General features: G+C 43.3%; 1 long non-coding RNA gene across 1 annotated transcript; it reads left to right on the top strand.

Annotated features, from left to right (window-relative positions):
* The first annotated feature begins 6,493 nt into the window (after positions 1 to 6,493).
* On the top strand, positions 6,494 to 17,256 carry LOC149327103 (uncharacterized). Its single transcript, XR_016286083.1, has 3 exons — positions 6,494 to 6,569; positions 7,138 to 7,212; positions 17,203 to 17,256. It is a non-coding gene; the product is annotated as an uncharacterized LOC149327103 (long non-coding RNA).
* The last annotated feature ends 1,403 nt before the right edge of the window (positions 17,257 to 18,659 follow it).

The raw sequence follows: 18,659 nt of genomic DNA on the forward strand, positions 1-18,659 counted from the left end.
AAATGTTTTAAGGAAAAGTATTTCAGTTTAGAGTAGAACAGTTCAACAAAGTTGTTTTGGGCATTCTGGTAACTTCAAGATGGTATCTGATGGTTGCATACAGACGCGCAAGTCAAACCTCAAAGGGCATCAAACTTAACAGTACCGCTGAGCTTATCCTTTCGTGCTTTTTATGTGTGTGTAGATCACCTGGGGAAGTTCAGTATTGGATGTTGGATTTCATAGTTCTGCTACAACTTTTATCTTCCTTTCTACACATGAAACATGACTGAACTTGATTACATTCCCCAAGCAAATACCTGACGCCTTACAAGCGTTCCTTACTGTGCACAGTTGTCCCAGTGCATTATATCCACTCATGTGCAGCACACTGTTGTGTTGCTCTTGGTCTCCGAATGTGACTCTCAGCAATATGATGGAATCATAGTCCGTCCAGATGGTCTTTGTGGTAGTGCAAATTTCAAAACAGATTGAAGAAGAATGAAGAGTGTGATACTTCGTCATGCAACATGCAATGCTGGTGCTAATCAGGCAACATGTGTGGTATATATACTTCGCACATTTCAGATTCATTGGATTTGTTCTGGAGCCATACTGGGAATTAATTAATCGATCTGTGATTTGTCACTGAAATTGAGAGAGGGCACTAATTTCTGAACTTTTGACACCAACTGTGAATTCAAAACTGTCGTTTCGTGTAGGCTTACATGGCCTTTTTACGTGTATGTAAATTTATGCTAATGACTTTGGAAATTGCTTTGGAAATGGTTTTGGAAATTGCCTCGTAACATTCCTGTTACAGCTCACAATTCGCTTTCTGCACGTCATGTTTGATTGAACCTGATTATATCCCCAAGCTTGTTTGTTGCACCTAACAAACACTGTTGCCCTTTCAGAGTTATTCCATTGATTGACTCCTTTCGAGTGCAAGCAACAAATGGTTGTGTTGCTTCTGATTTCGAAATATGGCTGTCTGCATGACGGGCAACAACATAAGTGCTCTGGATGGCTTTCATCATGCATCTATAAGATATCTGTAACTTTCAGAATTGGTTAAAGGAAGAACTGAATGATGCTGTAAGAGTCATTAGCAGCTTGTTTTTTACATTTTTACAATGAACTTGCAATGTTGACAAGTTCTTGCTCAGTGTGCATGTTGTCATGTACAGGTCCCTGCAGTATCGAAGGGAACCATTTTGCACTAAAGATAATTTTTTGGTTATTTGTTTGCTGAAGTTGAAAATGATTAATGGGTATTTACGCCAAGACGAAAATTATAAAACAGCAAAACGTGAGCTTATTGCTCATTATTGAGAAGTAATCATTAACTGAATGCTCTAACTTTGTTTGCTTTCACCCTAAATGGGCCTTTACAGTCTCGACAAGTTGCTACTAAGCAAGCAAACGCACACATGGCCACACGCAGCCTCATTGAGCTTGCTCAGTATGCACATAAGCACGCACAGCTTCGGCAAGCCCCTCTCAGCACGCAGATGTCCACGTACAGAGAGTTCTCCACGAGAGTCCACGATTTTTTACACGCAAAGAGTGTGCGCGAACGTCTATCAGCTCACAGTACGCGCATATGTACACACAGGACGCACAGAATGCGTACAGGTAACACACAATTTCTGCGCATTCGTGTGCAAAATGAACGTGATCGTACAAAAATCACTGTTCTCGTGCAAACTCACGCAGAGTTTTTTCAATAGGGCGGGTATACAACTTCCGAGGCCAGCCATTGAGTGTGTGCTCGACAACTTGCCTCATTAACACATCGTGGGCTGTTAGCCTGGTCAGATCCCTCGAAAACAAACGTACAGAGTCGACACGACTTGCAGAAAACTCGCATGCGTCTTCGTCGATATCTACCGTTGTACTGCCATCATTCGCGGCAGTGGCAATCGGTTGAGGTCATCCGCAGTAAAAAAATCCTTCCCTTGCTTGTACAGAATCGAGTACGGGTATGTGCTCAGCTGTCAAGCCCAACGCTGAATCCAGGCCGCAGCCATGGGCGGAACATTGAACGTGCACAGACGGCTTCATGCGTATACGCGGCCGGGCGCCCCACCCCGGCCGCTAGTGCAGTGTGCCGCGCGCGCGATTAGTCCGAGACAGGACGCTACGTGCGCGCGGCTATGTACATACAGTTTACTTCTTGTGTAAGTGATTGTGCGCAGTGCCCGCTCGCGCGCACTTATTTTCGGACAATGCTTGGACATTAGCGCGCGAGCGGCGCGAACTTGATTACTTTTGTATTTTGTAAATAGTGTACAAAGCTCTCCCCTGTCCTTTCTTGCTGTCGCTCCCCTCTATACTTCTCCTCACTATCCTCTCCCTTTCCCTTTCGTTTCCGCCGGCTGCAGCTCGGGTGCTTAAGATATTAGATAGCAATTGCCGCGGCCGGCAACACTCTTTTGCTTCACTTTTTATTTTTTTTTAAATAAACCACTACCACCACCTTCATGCGTAATCACTACAAACTGCAGGTTGTGACCTAGTTCGTGTTTCGTAACGTCACACGTGACCGACAGACCAGCGTGTCGCATCTATGGACCATGTTCTGTAATGTTAAATTTCGAGATTAATCATTCTGCAACCTGTCGCTGGCAGTGGTCGGCTGTGACGTTAGAGCTGAGAGCCAGCAAGCAATATCGTTCCATGTATCTCAAAGATCGGGCTGACAAATGACAGGGCTGAGCAATGACACAGGCAACAAACGACGGTAAGAATTTATTACAGATTATGGTCCCATAGCTCGGCATTTCATTTCCTGCAGCGTGCTCTGTAATTCGAGAGCTATAGTTGCAAGAAAATCTTCGCCTGTGACCACCACAGAAAATTGGTACTGAAACGCTCAGTTCTGGCATCTTTGTTATCCGGTCCACGCCATCCTTTGCGAAAGCTGTGTAATTACCCTTTCGAATCCGCCAAGGAGATGGCAGAGTACAGTTCGCACTCAAAGAAGTATAGACACGAAGTTTTCTTGCGTCTTTTGTTTTAAATGATGCGCTAGAGATTAAAATACACGGATCACCGCGTGGTATTCCCCTAAGGCTGCTAAAATATTTAAAACTGAATTTATTCTGTGACGCTCTTTCGGTCATCAAATGAACGTTATATGGCTGTGGCGTGAAGGTGCGTGTATAGGTCACGTGAGACATGAAAAACTGCAATATGAGCGCTGATATATGTCGTTTGTTATCATTTCAACTCTTGAAAAAGGGTTATATTGAATTAGGACTACGTATTAGCGATCGTAATCTATATTTTTTTTTGTTCCTCACGGGACCTGTAAGCACCCTTAACGTCGCAACCGTCATTCGGTTGATGAAACCGTAGCAGCACTAGAGAAGAAATTCAGTTATAAACTATTAATTGTTCTCAGTGATTACGGTATTGATTCCTGATTCCTGTACGTAGTGATTCCTGTATTGTAATCTCTTGAGCATATTTCGGGAGAAGAAAACGTTCAACTAAAACTAATTCTTTTGCCGTGGCTCTGGAAAATTTTTCAAGAAATGCGTAGTGAGCATTCGATGCGGTTGGCGACTGCTTCGTGAATATCCCCCAGGAAATTTTTCGAACGCATTTTTTAGAAACAGACTAATCGGTAATAGCAATTTGGTCTTCACGCCTGTCCTACTCTGGCACAGCAGCGGTGGTCTAGCGGTTTCGCCATCCGCCTCGCATGCGGGACGTGCGGGGTTCAATCCGCTGCGGCACTGGATATTCACGGGTAATAGAACGGGCACAAGCTTTCGTGGTAGGCTTAACGCCGTAGAAAAGCGTGGAATATGGTTCACTGACCCCACCTAGTGTGGATGAAGAAAAACTGACGCAGGTTGATCGCAATACTGCTGAGCCTTTATTTTGTTGTATTTTTTTATTTTCCTTCCATTTTCTGTTTTAGCGTATTTTTATTTTTGTTTTCTTTCATTATTCTTTTTTATTATTTTATATTGCTTTTTATTTTAGTTTCGTCCTTTAATTTTTGTTTTAACATTATTTTTATTTTCTATTTTTGCTTATTTCAATTCTTCATTTCTTTCTTTTCTTTCATTCTATTATTGTTTTAATAAATATCCTATCATTTTCATTTGGCGCTCCGCTGCCGCCCAAGGGCGTTTATTTGCACACTGACATTACCTTGAAGAACGGGAGCGGTGGAGCTTTCGCTCAAATAACCTCGTGTCTTGGCGCTCATCAGCCGAAGCTGCCCTTGCGTCATTAAAATTTGACGTCATCATGTCCTTCTCTCGCGATTCCTAGCCATCTGTGAGATGTGCGCTTCTCCACTGGCGACAGTGACTTAAATACGACAAAGCATCCCTAATAAAATTTATCGCTCCTCCTCCACTGTAACCGCTCCCTGAAGCGTCATTGGTGAAGTAATTTTGCTGTCCTATGTTTTTCACCTTTTTTATTTATCTACTCTTACTTATGGCGTGGCCAGGGGTAGGAAATTCCGGTTAGTTTCGGTTTGGAGTATTAAGTCAAATCAACTAAAATTTATTTTCCAAGAACTGGACGATCACGTGTGCTAAATTTTGCGCAGTTAATAAGATGGATTGAAGAGCTAGTTGGTTCATGATCGTATAATTGAGCAGCAGAAAGTGTACCCGGTCGTTGAAGAAACCTACAGACGAGGAAAATTCTGCACTGACAACAGAAGAATTTATTTGAAAAACCGCATACTTATCCTGAAGAACAGGCATTCCTTCGAAATATAATCTATCGTCTTCTGCTTACATCGTCGAGCAGGTACTTGACCTCTTTTTCGATGGGCAAACTGATGGCTTGCTGACGCATTGCTTGACAATTAAAGGCCAAGGCAACCAAAAACCTTTTAAGGCGGCAAGAACAAACGAAATAACAATTCATGAGCAATACAGAAGTAAACATCGATAAAAACTTTAACAACAAATAATCAGTGTAACACAACAGAAAGAAGCTAACAAACGGTTTGTCAATAACAAACGCAATAGATACAGTTTAGAGATAAGAAAACAGTTTGTAAAGACTGGGATAATAACTAAAGTAATTCCAGATGGCAGGATACCAACTAAATTACACAAAGTAAGTGAAAATTCGACTCAGGACACCCTGGTGACAGAAGAACTGGTGTCTAAGAAAGAATAATTCGTGTGCAAGCAAGTAACGCCAGATTCTGCGTAGAAGGTCCAGTTGTCTGAGGTAGCGGTAAACAAAGTTGCTCTGTTTTCTCCGGCAGTGGTTCGAATCTTGCTAGGGCATGAAGTTATTTTTTTGTACTGGATATGTCGCCATGACAAAGGTACGACGCCCCAGCCGTCTTTCCTTCGGCCGCTACGGGAGGAATTGGCGCTGATCTCCGGGTTGGCTGGATACTGGTGTTCATGAAAGTTTCCTAACCCTGGCATGGCGCCCGTGACTTGCCGGGTTTCCGATCCGACGACGGACCTCGGACTGTTTTGGCCCGCGGACTAGCGGTCGTGTGGGTTTTAGCTTCCGCTCTACGAGGTCCGCGCATGGCCCGCGGCCCAATCGCGCGAGAAATGCGAGAACATTTTTTCTGGCGGCGGACCACGGACTTTTTAGCCTACTGGCTCACTTCAAGTCTGGCAACCACGTCACACTTCTCTCTTCAGGCAATCGATTCGCCACTGCTGTCATTCTGCGCGCCAAGGCGATACCAGCGAAAGCTGCAGTCTTCCGCGCACTGTCATGTCAGCGTAGTCGGACGATGCTACATTTTACTTTACCTTTTAAGTTCAGTACAGCTTTGTGGCTCTTTTACACGTGCCGTGGTAAATAAAAATGCCACCAGAGATCAGAATAGAGTTATGCGGTCGCTTGCTAGCGCTGCGAAAAACTACAGACAATGTTTACTACATTCAACTGGCATGGATTTGTACTGCGTAGAAGACGACGATCAGTGCCGCGGGTGAGAGCGATTTTGCCTGGACAGCTGAGAACAGGCAAGGGAACTGACAACGGGCGATTTTGCTCGTGGCTGCTACCCATCGGATGGGTTTGTGCTATTTAGAAGATTATTATGAGCGGCAGTGCTGCGCGATGAAGCACTCGCGCTAGGCGAACTGCGAACAGACGACGGATGATTTTGCTCGGTGTTGGTGCTCATCGGATCAGTGCTTACTTCTTAATATTCGTCATGCAAACTTTTTCGAAGACAGTGGTCGCATGTGGAAGGCTGGCGCATATTTACTAGTCATTTGTAAACTTTTTATCTGTGCTTCCCCATTGGAACAGAATTTGACAATATTATGTCAGGTCGTTCTTGTGTCTTCCCTGAACTGTAGGCGTCCATGCTTCCTCTCCTTCAGGGCACTGAACTTTTGGGGATGCAACTGCACACTTATTTGGGATTTCAAGCTTTTTGCCGTTTGCCTCGCTTATGCGGCCCGCTTTCAGGTCGTTCGCAGTTGGTGATGGTTTGTTATTCATTTTCACTTTCTCTTATTTATTCTTGGTTGACTGCCGGCAGCAGTTGTCCGCGCTCGGAACTGTTCCCAGGCACGGAACCCTACCCACAGACCTCCCTGCACCTCACTCACCAGTGTTCTTCGGTATTTTTTTCTCTTGCCCCTACTTGCATTGCCACTCGACAAATGTTTTGCTGTTTTTATTTGTGTGCAGATTTGTTAAATGCACTACTAATTTTCGTATCATGCTCAGTTGTGAGGTGAGATATCGGGCTCCTTGCTATTGAATGCATGCCTTTTCCATTCTCTCTTCTCATTTATGCAAGGTAAACTGGTCGACTGGTTGCTACGTTCAATTTAAGAATACATTATTAGACGCTGGTGCAAGGCACCCTAACAGTAATTAACTAAAGCCTGCGCATGCCATATTCAAATATTTGGGCTCTTTTCATCATGCATAAAAATAAAGCGGTATTCCAGCCAGCTCATCTTTCAATGTGGTTATGACAGTCATGTAAATGTACTAAAAAATGTGTATGGGTGTTTCACATACAATCTCCTTATTTATTTTGCCGGGCCACCTCATTGCTTTTTGTGTTCCTATATTAATACCTTATTTTAGTTTCTGAAGCAGTCGACAGTTTGTTTTGTCGTCATCCATGACATTGTCACTGGCACTGACAGCTGTTGGTCGGGACGTATTTATCTGCAGTTGCCAGCTGCCAGCATCTGCTGGGCCATGCGTGCTTCCTGCCTTCAGCTGTGCCATCCCTCCAAGCCATTCATGGTAATTATCTTTTTCAGTTACGCATACCTTACCTGCCTGTTTTGAAAAATATTTTCAACATAGGCTCACTGCTGTGTTTAAAAATGCATGCAGAACCCTACATGCACTTTACAGCAGTACCTCAGCTTATAATTACATGCACTGAAAATTTGTGCGAAATATAGCCGCTCATGTAGCTCTTGACACTGCGCTGCTATTATAAAAGAGTTGAGCCTGCTTCAGGTGCAGTGACTATTCCACACCTGTTGCCTGTTATGCATGTGCGTCCTCTAAGAGGGCCGAAATGTTTGTTTATCTTTTTAAAAACATTGTGCTGTACAATGATACTTTAATGGTATTTCTTGCTTGTACATTGAAATGTCAGTCAGTAAAGTAACATTGTATGATGACACCAAATCTTGCGTGGCATAGCATCCTTGCAGCGTACTTGGCAAGCTCCTGTCAGCGCAGATGTATTGCTGGTTTATTGCTGTGGAATGTGGTTATACAGCACAGTTTGTACCTCTACGTTCTTGAAAGTATCCTTGAAAAATTTTAAATTGGTTTTTGAGGCAAGGAAGTGACAGAGTAACTGTTTCACATCTTGATAGGCACCTGAACCATGATGTAAGGGAAGGGATAAAGGAGGGAGATAAAGAAAAGAGGTGCCGTAGCAGAGGGCGGCAGAAAAATTTTGGCCACCTGGGGATCTTTTAACCTGCGCTGACATCAAACAGCACGCAGTTTAGCCTGTGTTCACTTGGGCCCGCATAAAAAAAAAACGAGCAAACCTTCTTAGAACTAACATTTCAGTGCACCAGCTACTTTGTAGTTTTGACTGCAGTGACCTGAAATCAACGGTTGTTTACTTTGCATAACCCACATACCCTGAACAAGATGGGATGATGCTAGACGAGGTGACCCTCTCTGCATAGCAGCGGGTTGGTTCAGGAAATGCGAAGACTCATGGAGAACCGCTCAGTTATATTTGATTTCATGTTATTGTAGTATTTATTAGTGGTGAGTTGTAGTATAAGTGATGAATTCTTGTAAATGATTGAGGACATCAATACTCAGTGTGGAAATGAGAGCTAAATCAATACTTATTAATCAGGAAAGAGGCCTTTTTATGAAATGCAGTAAGGTACTGGAAGTCTTAACAGAATACACCTCGGCCAGGTCATGCACAGATATAGAACATTTGAAAGAAATGGTTGGGAGAATAAGAAAGGGGTTTATTGCCTTAGGCATGCACTCAGAAGTTACGAGCAGCGCCTTGCAGTATGCTCAAAATGAAATTTTAAACTGCTTTTCCTTCGCTAAGCTGTCGTGCAAAGTTGGGTACAAAAAAGGCTTAAAATTGAGAACAGTGCGGTGAACCACTCAGGAAAATAATAGGGTTAATGATAAGAGATTGGGAGAGAACTGAGTTGGTTGGAAATAGATGCGAATTAAAATCTGAGCGGGAATCATAAATGGACATAGGCAGGACATACATTTTTTAAAGAAGCTAACTATCCTTTTGGATAGTGGAGTGGTTACTCACAGCAGGAAATTGTGCTCTTCTTGCCTTCATTTTGTGACATATGCTTTGTGTCTTACGTCTCATGGCCTGCCATAGGCAGCATATGCTCATAATAAATTTTTACCTGTCTAATTATGTGGCATAGGGAGAATTGAACTATATAACCTCATCAATGCACACCCTCTCTGAAGTGAACTTTGTCCGTCACCACATTGATGCATGTCACCCCAAATGGGAGCCGTCATGGTGGCTGAGTGGTTATTGTGCTCGGCTGCTGACCCGGAAGAGGCAGGTTCGATTCCAGCCAGTTTCGATTCCAGCTGTACTAGTCTCATTTCAATGGAGACGAAATGCTAGAGGCCCAGGTACCGTGTGATGTCAGCACACCTAAAGAATTTTCCAGTCCTCTACAATAGCGCCCTGTATAGCCTGCGCCGCTTTGTGGCATTAAACCCTTTAAAACCAAGTTAAGTAATGGATACATCATTTCCAAAAATTGTTTAAATTTATTATTTTCTAAACGTTAACAATTTTCTGCACATGTTTTCCTTCGTCTTTCCCTCTTATTTCCTTCCTCATGCTCAGTAACAGGTCAGTGATTTTCAGTGCCAGCTAAATATTTTGTTCATTTCATTAGCAAACTTCCTCTGTCTCTCTCTATTGATTTGATATTTGTATCTGCAGTATAGTATTGTGCAGAAATATGTCAAGCTTAGATCCAAGAGATATGGCCTGGATTTTAAGTTCTATAGTCAACCACACTGACATTACTTATTATGCTATCGATGCTTTTTTTTGGCATGTGCTACCTGGTACAGAACTGATGTGGCCTACAGCGGTAAATATTGTTTGAATGTGCATAAATTGAATAGGAAGGCAAATTTCCCATTTGCCTATGTAAATAGATTGGGCAATCATCATTGGGCAAGCTCATAAACTTTTCTGTTTCCAAAACTTTCTGTAAAAGACACTGACCCACTGATATACACTGCAGTTACTTTTGCCTAATCCTGATATTATTTACTGAAGATTGGTTTGAGGGAAAGTCCACTGAGCTCGAATGAGTGCACGGCAGCTTGTGTTTGTCCAAAGTATTTGGAGAATAATGAATTTTGTTACCTGGCAGAGATAAAGCAAGGATGGCAGTGTTTTGGTAATGTCCACAGGGCATTCTTCCAAAGCCTAGTATGCATGTAATTCCTTTCTTTTTGTGCAACATAAAACGTCTTCCCTTTACACTCATGGTTGAAACAAAATGCTGAATACTTCACCACTCAAAAAATGAAGGCCATTGTGCTGCTCTACAAAATATTAGGCTGCAGCGGTTGTTGCGATGCAAATTCACTAGGTTGTCATCATCATCAGCCTAACACCCACTGCAGGGCAGAGGCCTCTCCCATGCCTCTGCAATTAACCCTGTCCTTTGCCAGTTGCAGCCACCGTATCCCCACAAACTTCTTAATCTCATCCGCCCGCCTTTCTGCTGCCCCCTGCTACGTTTGCCTTCTCTTGGAATCCACTCCATTACTCTTAAGGACCACTGGTTATCTTGCCTTTGCATTACATCTCCTGCCCAAGCCCATTTCTTCCTCTTGATTTCGGCTACGATATCAATAACCCACGTGTTTTTCACACCTATTTGTCAGGCTCTGCTTTTTTTTCTCACCTATTCGTCAAGCTGCAAGCCACTTGCATGCTCTACAAACCTATTTAAAGTACAATATCCAGCAGTTTTGCCATGGAGTGTGTAGTGCTAAAAGAAAAAAATAATACAAGTAATAGCTGATGATCTGCTAGAGCAACAGAATTCCAAGAGTTTGAGAAGGGCAGTGGGAGAACTAGCAAGGCGGGATAGCGAAATTCGACAAGCAGCGGACAGGGATCCTGCAACTTGTAGAGGAAAGGCAAATTGGAGACTTATGGAAGGGGCTGTAGTCTTAAGTGCACCTATCTGGGCTTGTGATGCAGTGTATAGGGCCCTTTGTTTCTTAGTAAAAGTGGTTTCTCCTGATTGTTGCATTCCAGAAAGATTCATCAAGATTTGGTTAAACCCAATTTTCGCGTGCAAATGTGCCAGTAAGAAAGTAGATTGATAATGCATGAAGCTAAAGAACCACTGGAGAGTAGTGGATATGTCTTATATTTCTTCGTAGCTATATTGTTTAAACAGTGCTGGCTATTTTAATTCCTTTTTAATGCTTATTGCTCGTCGAGTTGCATAAAATTTTAGGATAAATTGAAAACTGCAGGTAGATTTAATTACAATAATTATACCCGTATTTATGAAGCTCTGTTCGAAGAGAGGTCCACATTTTGTGTGCATGCTTTGAATTTCATTATTTTCACACTGCAAAATGGAGGACAGGTCTGCTGTGCGAGTTCTTTTGCAATGAAGCGAGAGCAAGTGGTGCGGAATGCTTGTTACTGTGTCACCCTGCCAATATTTCTAGAACCCCTGGGACCACTGAGCTTGTGAGTATCTATGACTCAAAAGCTGGGAGCTGATTGCCCGTTCCGAGGTTGTCTGTATTAACAAGCATTTGACACCATAGAACTAGATGCAGTCAGGCTGGGACTGTGCAGTATGTCAGTGTTAACGAGGTTGTGATAAACGAGGTTTACTCTGCGAAGCTAGTGTGAAATAATAATGGTTCTTATGGAAAATATAGTTTTTTCTTAGTCATTGCAGCAATGCAAGCATATCAAATCTGATATCTCTCACTCATCCCTCTATGTTTCAGTTTCAAGGGACCAAGAGTTGCATGGAAGTCGTGCAAGCCACAAAGTTGCGTGCGGCTTGAGCCAGCAACCAGGAGCAGGCTGGGAATTTGCGAATTGCCAGTGGTATTCGCTCAATCAAGCAGGCTTTACTGTAAGTACAGTGTTTTCGGCATAGCATTTCTTTGGGAAGTATGCATTGAGCTTGAATAGGACAAGCTGTCGGTCTAGTTGGTGCTGATCCTTTGTGGTTGACAGTGCTTAGGAACACAGACTGGGGTCAGAAAGAAAAAATATGAGGGCACAGGCTCTGACTACACATTTATTCCAGAATCACCGAAACACTGCATATATAACCCAAACACAGGCGCCAACAGGTGGCAATTTTATGCACTCGTGGCAACAATAAGTGACATGACCAATAGTGGGAAAACAACACAAACTAGAAACAGAAAACCAGACTATAGAGCATGGAAGGATGAAACTATAACAAGGTTAAAGGAACAGTTTTAAGCAAGTCATTTTTAAGACCACCAGCGCGTGAAACAGTGGAACGGTTTGAACAAAATTTTTAAGTACTGGTCCGATAACACGTAACTAAAACACCACAAGCAAACACAGATCAACGGCAGTGAAGTAAAAGTAAAATGGCAAGAAAAAACATGCGGTGAAAAGAAAATTGTGATTGGGCAAGCAAACAAGAATTGGTCTACAAAGGTGAAGTGAGCTTAAAAACTGAAAGAATAAAAGGGGAATAAATGCACATGAGCAACAAAGGTGAAGCCAAGAATTAACATGGCTACAGGAGGAAGATGAGCTACTGTAAAAACGAGAGAGATAAAATATCAGAAGATGAAATTCAATGAGTATGAAGGATAAAAGCAAACAAAAACGCGAAAATAGAGGAGTTGGCAGAAAAGTCAAGGCTGCAAGATGTTTATAAAACCAGGGCTAGGTCAAACAGATCCTGAAGAAAGGCAATCTTTGTTTCCGAGGGATGTTCTTGCCCATTAATCCTGGAGCCTCAAAATCCCGGCGGTTCCCACCAGTTCGTCATGTCAGCTTATTCGGGTGCTTTTAACACAATGGCACTTTTTCGAACATGGGTGGCATGGCTTTTTTCAGTCACAGTTTTTGTAATGGACTTGCAGATTTCGAAGGACGTGGTTGTAGGCCAGTTGGTAGGAAATCGTGAGGAGCAAAACAGCAAAACAGGATGGGACAAAGGCAGGCGAAACACAAGGTGGTACGACAACTGAACATTTATTGAAGAAATGAGTGCTCATATTGATCAGTTGCGCATGTAATCTGCAAACAATCGTTGCAAAAACAACCTAGGGAGGGAAACAGCAATTCTAATTTTTTCTGAAAAATGGACACAGAAGGCAGGCTAACACACTTATCTGGCTTCGACCACAGGATGGCAACAGCCTTGAGAATTCCTTTCAGACTGGCCCTGTATTCATCCAATAATAATGTGCAGTTCAGTTTAGGATAACAGTCTTTACAACTGCGACAGTGAATGGGCAGGCAAGGTCGTCCGGGCCTACCCAAGGAATGCTGATACTCTTGCAAGGGAATGTTTCACCATCTATCAATTTGGCCGGTATAAAATCGACCACAGCTGAGAGGAATCGTGTACACCACCCCCGTTGCACATGGCACGAGGCATTCAAAAAAGTACTGCCAACGGGCATGTTGTACGAGATTCCCCTCAGCTGTGGCCAGGTTTATATCGTCCAAAGTGGTAGATGTTTACACATTTGTTTTCAAGAGCATGCGTGTTCGTTTTCCTTGAGTAGACCCGGAGGCGTTTGCAGTCCCACTCACTGTCTCATTTGTAGACTGCTATCCCAAACTGAATTGCACACAGATTATTGGATGAAGAAAGGAGCAGTTGGAAAGAGAAATTGTCGAGGCTGTTGCCATCTTGAGGTCGGAGCCAGATAAGTGTGTCAGCATGCCTATTGTGTTCATTTTTCAGGAAAATTAGCGTTTCTGTCTGTGTTTCCCCTGGTTGTTTTTGTTTCGTTTTTGAGCAGGTGATTGTCATATTTGCTCAGCTCCATGGTTGCCATTGAATTTTTTTGCCTCTTTACGATTGTTTGCAGATTACACACGCGACTTGTCTATATAAGAACTGCTGTTCTTCAATAAATTTTCAGTTGTCAGTACGGCCTTGTGTTGTCACCTGCCTCTGTGCGATACAGTTTTGTGGTTTTGCTCTTCACGACTGGCAGATTCCTGAGAGATGTACCCGATAAATCAATCTTATGCTCCCTTATCCTTTCATTGATGCCAATGTATACCTTGCACCAAGACCCAGGGATTGATTAAACGCCCTTCGCGCATGGTGCTAAGGGTTTTCTGTGCTGCGTGGTGCAGCGTCTTTTTTTTATTTAGGATTCCACAACTGCGATAGGTGCTAGGGGGTCAGAAAAGGCAATGTCTACTGCTGCTTTCTCTCCGTTTTTCTTAAGGTTCTGTGAAATTTACCTTTAGAAAATTCGAGAGATAGAGTGGATGCTTGTTTTGCTGCTGCCCCCCCCCATCACCTATCGCACCTCTCTAGGATCTTCAATGAAAAAGAAAAAAGAAACAGGCTGCACCACATTGCACAGAAATCCATAGCGACATGCGCAAGAAGTGCCTGCTCAATCCCTTTTTCTTGCTGCAAGGTATACATTGGCATCAATGGAAGGCTAAGAGAGCATTACACTGATTTATCGGGTACATCTCTTAGGTACCTGCAAGTCCACTGCTGATAATGGGACCCAAAAAAGTCATGCTGCCCAAAGTTCGAAAAAGCCACTGTGTTAATAGAGCCCCGGAATAAGCTGACGCAATGCACTGGCGGAAGCCGCGGAGATTTTTAGGCTCCGGGGTGAATGTAAAGAACACGCTTGGTTTCACTCGGAGGATTGCCTTTCTTTGTGGACGTACTTGATCTAGCCCTGGTTCTACATGTGTGTTACATGCCTTGCCTCTTCCGCCAACTTCCCTCTTTTCGTGTTTTTCCTTGATTTTTGCCTTCATACTGGTTATTGAATTTCACTTTCTTTATATTTTATCTCTCGGCTTCACTGTACGTCATCTTCCACTTTTAACCATCTTAACTGTTGGCCTCACCTTTGTGGCTCATGCGCGTTTTTATTCCCTTTTTATCCTTTTAATTTTTAGCACACTTCACCTTCGCTTGTTGCTCAATTCTCGTTTGCTTACCCAATCACCATTTTGCTTCTATTGCGTGTTTTTTCTTGCCATTTCTCCTTCATTTTTTTTCACTGCGCTTGGTCTGTGTTTGTGCATAAGGTTTTTTAGTTCCATTTTATCAAACCAGTTTTTAAATATTCTTTTGGTCAAACCTATCCACTGTTGGCAGTCTTTTAAAAATGACTTGCTTATAAATTTCTCTCACCTTGTTCTGGTTTTATCCTGTGCTGTGTCCTCTGGTGTTTGCTTCTAGCTTTTGCTGTTTTTCCACTACTTCTCATACCACTTCTTGTTACCACGAGTGCATAAATCGCTGCGTGTTGGTGCCTGGGTTGTGGGTATTTATGCAGTATGTCGGCAGTTCTGGAGAAAGTTTTTTAAGTTCAGTGCCTGTGCCATCGTCTTTTTTGTTTCTGTCCCTTGTCTGTATGTCTGAGTGCTGTCAACCACAATCGGTGCATTGAGCTGACTGCTCTGCAGCTACCCCTGTGTATGCAATGAAGTGGCTTCAAGAATAATGAAGTACACAAAAAAATTGATTGCTTAAAATTTCTGGTATGTTTTCTAGGAAAACATTTGGCATTTAAAGGGCTAAGAGTGCTCTGAAAACCTAAAATAATTATGTGCTTCTTGGGGCCTTTCCTCAAATTTCACATCACCTTGTAGCGTGATGCAGGACATTCAAGTTGTTACCCACAGTTTACTTTTTTGTTGCCCACTTATTGGCTGCCACCTTTGGGAGGCCGTGTCATGGGGTTTGGGAGACAATCTGATTCCTGTGTGTTGGCCTGAAGTGCAAGCTTTTGGATGTGGGGAGCAGGTTCACGGTGCCAACTTTTGGCTGTAACTACAGTTTGGCCATGACTGTTAGTCCTTTTCTGTGATGCAGTGTCATTTATGTAATGCATAATTTGATGATGAAGCAGTCTCAGGGGTTGTGGTGCTCAGCTGTTGACTTCAAAGACACACGATCGATCATGGCCGCGGCAGTCGCATTCTGATGGAGACAAAATGCTGGAAGCCTGTGTACTGTGCGATGTCAGTGCACATGAAAGAATCCCATGTGGATGAAATTATCAGAGCCCTTCACTATGGCATCCCTCATAGCCTGAGTCACTTGGGACATTAAACCCCATAAATCCAAACCCATTTTGGTACTTCTCAGCTTCGCCGCTGGCCTCTGCAGGCCAGCGAAACCTCCCACAAGTTGACGAACGGCAGTTTTTACACCATTCGTAAATGCCTACATAGACGCTACATCATTGGTGGCAAAGGTTGCCAGATGTGCAAGCGTTTCCGGTAGTTTTTCTCTGTTGCTTTCGTCAGGCAGCTTGCAAAAGATGTTTTACTAGGCTAATAAACGGTGGGGTTCTTTGTGTTCTTAAGGTGGTGCAGCGTGATAAAACAGACACTTAATAGCCATGCCATGCTTTTTTGTAGCCAAAGGCAATTTTTCGCCTTATTCTCATGTTCATTTGCCGTTCATGCTTCCTCGAGGGACGGCAGTTGGAAGAAGGTCTCTAGAGCTGCTCCTTGTCTGAAGAAATGCCGAGTGGCATTCTTCAATCCTAACTGCCCATCAAATGGAAGAGCAGTTGTTTTCTCCACTCCACAGAGTGGAGACGGAGTATCGAGTTGAGGCGCACTTCTGAATTCGGCGGTTAGCCTTTCATAGGCAGCAGAGATGCGCAATAAACTTTATTTGCTGTTAATCTTCCAGTTAAACACCAAATCCTCCTCATTCCTCATCAGTGCACGCACTGTGTAAGGAACTTTGTCACTCCATTTGTCACCACTTCGATGTATGCCATCCCTAATTCAGGGGCTGTATAATTTTTGAAATTTTGTTGAAATTGCTTGAAAACCTTTGCAATTTCCTGGACCTCTCTTTTTCCCCCAAGTCCCAAACCTACGCAGAGTGCAAGTGGGTTTTTAAACTCCAGCTAAATTTTGTTATTCATCAAAGGGCTTTTCTCTCTACTGCTTTGCTGGGTGTTTCTGAAATATAATATTATGCACCAGTGTGTGAAGCTTTGCTCCCAGAGCTATTAGCCCGAGGTAGTAATTTTAGAGCATTGCCTTGCGTTCTCAGCCCGGTTGTGTTTTGAGCCTCAGAGTTGTGCTGATTCCACGGATAGAACCCAAGATGGCAGCCTCCAATGCAGCAGTGTATCCCAGTAGTTGCCATGGGAGCCGAGGTGGTTAGATAATAGAATAAAATAATAGCAGGTGGCAGTGTGATGCTCGAGCACTACAGCTCGAAACTAAAGTATATCGATCAGTATATGTATATCTGTCTGGAAGGCATTAAAGTCTGGCTGCTTAGTCACGACATTCCTGTAAAATTTGTGGGTGAACCGTTTGGCATGAATGTACCAGATGGTGTCATACGATTCAGCCTGTCGTGCAGCATAAACTTACTAGGTAAGTTAGAGCCTTTCTTGCAGCACAGATTCGAACTGACAACCTATGTTAGGTGTATTAATGCTAGTTATTCGATCTGCTCATTTTTATATTCAACCACACTAACATTACTTATTACCCCATCTGTGCAGATTCCTTCTGGCACTATTTGAAGCTGAAGGGTTGCTCGGCTGAGGATCTCCAAAAGCGCCGCAAGAAGGTGACGCGCTACCTGGCACAGAAGTGCTGTGGCCTGCAGCGGTAAATATCTGTTCAAGCCAATAGTCTCTTGTTATATGCATGAATAGATTGGGTAAGCTCATGTGCGTACAAAACTCGTAACTTGACTGTATTTCCTAACTGTCTGTATGGTACACTTAGGCACTAGAATAACCTGCAAATCTCACTGGAATTTGCGTACTATAGTGAGATACTGCTTTACCCAAGTTCTGCTTAAGGATAGTCGACTACTCAGATGACACACAGATGATTATATTTATGAACCAGACTGTTAACAGCACTTATGGACCACATTAGCAGACTGTTCTGAGACCGCACGCAGCCAGGCTTTTCAGCGTTTAAGAGGCGGCTTTAGACAAGGCAGGCGAGCGCTCTGTTCCTGCACGTTAAGTAGATGTCGGATGAATCTCAAAAAAATATGAACGACGTGCCAAGAATATGACTACTCCAACCCTTCGGAGATGCGCAGCGCACAGTATACGGCCATGCCAGCGACACGTCTTTCTGTTCAAACTTTCTCTAAAACCGCTGTCACTACGCAGAAGCAGGTAGCTGTATCTGTACTAAGAATTCATACCTTAAAGGAAAAAAGAAAGCGCAATTTCCACCTTTGGCACGATTTCTGCAGTGATGTGCGTTCTGCCGGCTGACAGTACACCGCTTGCTTGGTGTTGTAGGCCTAACCTGTGCTTTACTCAAGGTGTAGCGAGAAGCGCTTTTGAACTAGCCACCAGCGATCACAGAAATGTCTACTCTTTTTACCGCCTCTACAATAACTTTATGGTGGTATGAACGTGCAGTTTATTCCCGCAACGTCTTCGTAAGTGAAGCGCGCGGAAAAACGGGCCAGGCGGACCGCCTCACACTGATAGATGCGGGTTGCATGCACGGACTCATTCTGAGCCGTTGGCAGGACCGTCATTACAGGCCATGATGCACTTGGTCACACGTTGCATGCACGTCTGCATCTTGATTCCTATCTGGAAACAGCTTGGTTGACGTCACTTCTGTCAATGAAGTGCTCTGCATGCCAATGTCTCTCCCATTCCGGACGGTCCCCACCAGCCATCGTATGTAGCGGCGTGTGCATATTCTTCAGTTGTATAATTGAGGCTTTAATGCATTAATCCTATGGGTTTACATCGGGCCCGTGCCAATTTGATGTTAAATGTGGATCGTTGCATGAAAGGGGAATGCATATCAAGATTCCACTGTATGACTTTTGTAACATTTGCATGCAATTGTTGTGTATGCATACTATATATATCACTGTTCTTTTTCTTCACCTAGGACAATCTGAACAAGAGAGACCTGCTGAAGAAAAATTCTGTATATATGTAAATAAATAGTCGATTTGCTCCAAGTGAGG

Source organism: Amblyomma mixtum, chromosome 10 (genome assembly GCF_055824585.1).
Source record: "Amblyomma mixtum isolate Tamu chromosome 10, ASM5582458v1, whole genome shotgun sequence".
Classification (NCBI taxonomy): Eukaryota; Metazoa; Arthropoda; class Arachnida; order Ixodida; family Ixodidae; genus Amblyomma; species Amblyomma mixtum.